Source organism: Rhinolophus sinicus, linkage group LG12 (assembly GCF_036562045.2).
Source record: "Rhinolophus sinicus isolate RSC01 linkage group LG12, ASM3656204v1, whole genome shotgun sequence".
NCBI lineage: Eukaryota > Metazoa > Chordata > Mammalia > Chiroptera > Rhinolophidae > Rhinolophus > Rhinolophus sinicus.
In genome coordinates, this window is record NC_133761.1 from 40,559,462 (window position 1) to 40,563,845 (window position 4,384).

At 56.6% G+C, this 4,384-nt stretch overlaps 1 pseudogene; it reads right to left on the minus strand.

Moving 5' to 3' along the window:
- Positions 1-1,814: 1,814 nt before the first annotated feature.
- On the minus strand, positions 1,815-1,933 carry LOC141567976 (5S ribosomal RNA; annotated as a pseudogene).
- Positions 1,934-4,384: the final 2,451 nt, after the last annotated feature.

Consider the following 4,384-nt stretch of genomic DNA (forward strand, 5'->3'; position numbering starts at 1 on the left):
CCGCCACTGCCATCGATGCATTTGCCGCTGCCACCGCCGTCACCGTGGTCACCGCCGATGAATCTGCCACCATCACCGCGGTCAATGTCACAATCGCCTTCACTGCGGTTGCTGCTGCTGATGCCGTCAACATGGTCACCGCGACCATCGCGGTCAACGCGCTCGTCACCGCCGAACCTGCTGCCATCACCGTGGTCACCGCCGCCGTAGCCGTCACCACGGTCGCCACTGCTGATGCCGCCGCCTTCACCACGGTCGCCGCCGCAGCCCCCATTGCCGAACCTACCGCGGCCACATTTGTTCGCGCCCCCCACCGTCAGTGCGGTCGCTGCCACAATCACCATCACCATGGTCAACAACACCGCCGGCGTCGCTGAAATTGCCGCAGTCACCACAGTCGCCACCACTGCCACCGTCACCTCAATCGCCGCCGTCACAGCTGTCACCGCTGTTGCCGCCGCACACGCTGTAGCCTTCACTGCAGTCACCGCTGCCGATGCTGCCACCATCACCGAGGACGCCGCCACCACTGCCATCACCGCGGTCATCACTGCCGACGCTGCAGCCGTCACCATGGTCACCTCCGCGGCCGCCATCACAGACCTTGCCGCAACCACAGTTGCCGCCACCACCGCCATCGACGCATTCACTGCAGCCACCTCCATCACCGCAGTCACCACAGCCACCTCCGTCGCTGACACCACCGCAGTCACCGTTTCGTCGACGCCACTGCTGACACAGTGGTTGCTTCCCCTACCACCGTCACTGATATTGTCGCCGCTGACACTGCCACCATCACCGTAGTCACCACCCCCAATGCCGTGGCCGACACCTCCACTGTCACCTTGGTCATCGCCACCGCTGCCGTCACTCTGGTCACAGCCGACACTGCCATGACTGCATCCCCACCACCACCGCCGTCACAGACACCATGTGGTCATCGTCATGGCCAAAGCTGCCACCGTCACCATGGTCACCACCGCTGATGCTGCCTCTGTCACCGCGTTTGCCACTGCCACTACTGTCACCGCGGTCGCCGCTGCCGACGCCATCATGGTGGTCAACCCCGCCGCCGCCATTGCCGATGCCGCAGCCTTCACTGCGGTTTCCGCCTCAGCCGCAATTATCGCATTCACCTCCATAAACGCCATCACCGCGATTGCCGCCTCCGAGGCCGCAGCCATCACCATGGTTGCCGCCACGATCACCATCATCGTGGTCACCACCACCAGGGTCACCGCGGTCACTGCCGCCGACACCATCACCAGCGTCATCGTGGTCATCACCACCGACGCTGCCGTCGTCACCGTGGTCACCGCCGATGATGCCATCGCCGATACTGCTGCGGGCACCGTTTTCGCCGCTGCCATCGTGGCCACCATGGTCATCAACCCCGATGCTGATGCCGTCACTGCAGCCAACGCCACCATCACCGTCAACGCGGTCAACACCACCGACGCTGCTGTCATCACCACGGTCACCACTGCTGACGCTGCCGGTGACACTGCGGTCGCCAAGGCCACCTCCATCACTGTGGTCACCGCAGCCAATTATGCCGCCGTCAGCACGGTAATCACCGCCGACGCTGCCGCCATCACACTGGTCACTGTCGCGGCTGCCATCACCGAAACCGCTGCGGTCACTGCGGTTACCGCCGCCACCGTCGTCACCCTGGTGGTCGCAGACGGTCACCACCGCAGCCTATGTCGTCGCTGCAACCTTAGGCTGGCTGGGCAGCTGCAGAGGGGCAAGGGGCGGAAGAGGTTCAGAGGGAGCCACGTTGGGGCCGCCGCACAAAAGGAGAAGTGAGCAAAAGCCTACAGCACCCGGTACTTCCAGGCGGTCTCCCACCCAAGTACTAACCAGGCCCGACCCTGCCGAGCTTCCGAGATCAGACAAGATTGGGCGCGTTCAGGGTGGTATGGCCATAGATGCTGGGACCCGGCTCCCGGCGCCCCAAGAGCCTGCGCCGGGCCTGCCTCATGAGCGCGCGCCCTGCCTCATGAGCTGGCTCCCCCAGCAGCGCGCCTCCCGCCTGCTCCCCGCCTCCTCTGGACACCGCTGGCGTGGGCAGCAGGTTACTCCTGGCCCGCAGCGAGGCCCCTTCGCGCCACCCATGGCTCCATGGGCCTCTGTCACTTCCCTGACGGTGACATAAGTCTGGGCGCCCTGGCATCCTGGGACTCCCCAGGCCCCGAACGGCTTTCACCCCGCCCCCCACCCCAACCCTGCTCACCCCCACCCCCAGTCCCACCACCGCAGACCCGACTGGCTGCTGTGCGGTACCCCGCTCAGGGCAACCGAGGGGGTTGCTGGGTCCTCTCCGTCCTCTCTGTCCCCAGGCACGTGCAACCCTGGCCCTGGCCCTGGCCCTGGCCGGCCCCACCGACTGGCCCAAAGCCACGGAGAGCCACCCGCTCCACCAGGCTGCAGCAGCTCCAGTATGCCGCCACTCTTCGTCACACAGCCTTCCGTCTGGGCCTTCGCCCTTCGTCAGCGAACGGCGTCCCGCCCGATCTCCGGTCCCTTCACTGGCTGCACGTCACCTCTCCTGACCCAGGAAGGTGAGAGAGAGGATGAGAAAAGGCCAGAGACAGAGCAAGAGAGAGGCGGAGAGAGACAGATGGGGACTGTGGGTACAGAGTCCCAGAGAGCAGTTTCCAGGCTCTGGGCCTTGCGTAGAGGGGTGCTGCCTCGGGTGGTGCATGGTCATCAGCGGTGACTGTGGCAGATATGGAAGAAGTGGCTATTGGACAACTAAAACAAATTTGTCTAGCAGCATGGGAACAGATTGAGATAGAGGGCAAAACTCCCTCCTCTTTTTAAAAGATTTTACAAGGTCCATAGGAACCTTATTCAGAGATCCTTGCCCATTTGCAAGAAGCCATTAATAAACAAATCACTAATCCTGCTGCCGCAGATATCATTTTACAAATTATGGCTTTTGAAAATGCAAACTAAGATTGTAAATGTGCCATTGGCACACAAAAAGGAAAAACTGATGCTATGAATATCTTAGGCTGTGTCAAGAAGTAGGGACAGAAGACCATAAAGCTGCTATGTTAGCTAATGCCATTACAGGGGCAATTCAGGGAAAAGACAAGTTTTCTGGCACTTGCTATAATTATGGCAAGCCAGGACATACTAAAAAGAATTGCAGAATTAAGAAAAAAAGTGGCTCCCAGCTACAAAGTCCTTCTCCCCAGGGTCCTAAACAACCCGGGGTTTGTCCTCGGTGTAAAAAAGGAAACCATTGGGCCTCCGAATGCCAATCTAAATATCATAAAGATGGGACCCCGCTTCAGGGAAACAGGAAGCGGGGCCAACCCCAGGCCCAGACAACAACCGGGGCGTTTGTGAGTCAGGCGGCACCTCAAAATTACCAGACGGTACCTCCTCCTCAAAATTATCTGTTCAACAATTAACCCCTGCCACTGAGGGAAGTGCTACAATTGATGTTTGTACAGCTCAAGATATACTGCTACTTCCAGGGGAAACCCCCCTTCATGTGCCTACAGGAATAATTGGACCAATCCCTCAAAATACAGTTGGACTTCTCCTTGGTCGTTCAAGCTTAACATCAAAAGGAGTTATAGTCCACACTGGAATAAGAGATCCAGATTTCAAGGGAGAAATTCAAATTGTTATGTCCTCCTCAGTCCCTTGGTTTGCAAAAAAGGGGTGCGAGTTGCACAGCTTCTTTTAATTCCTTATATACCCCCTAAAAAGAGGGGAACCCAAAAAAGAAATGGAGGATTTGGAAGTACCGGATCAGCAGGTACTTTTCTGGCATCCGCCCAGTCTGTCAAATTAAGATTCATAATAAAATATTCTTAGGATTGATGGACACTGGTGCAGACATCTCTATAATAAATTCTCAAGATTGGACAGCTAATTGGCAAGTACAACCATCTAACACTAATGTTGTGGGGATAGGCGGGGCTTCAGAACTGCTTCAGAGCACCTGCATTCTTCCTTGCCTTGGGCCAGAAGGACAAAAAGGATTTTTACAGCCTTTTATCGCTGATATTCCAATCAGTTTGTGGAGTCGAGATCTGCTTTCTCAATGGGGAGCAGAAATCTGGATACCCCCAGGACAATATAGCTCTCAGAGCCAAAAAATAATGAATCAGATGGGTTTCCAACCAGGACAAGTTTTAAGAAAGTTTAATCAGGAACTTACTCAACCTATTCAGCCTGCATTCCAGACTGGACGTGAAGGATTGGGATTTAATTCACAAAATCATAAGCCGTTTTGTTAGGGGCCACTGTCATGGAGCTAAAAACTCCTTTGGCTCTTAAGTGGAATAGTGATAAACCTCATTGGATTGAACAGTGACCCCTTTCAAAAGAAAAATTAGAGGCTTTGACTGAATTGGTACAA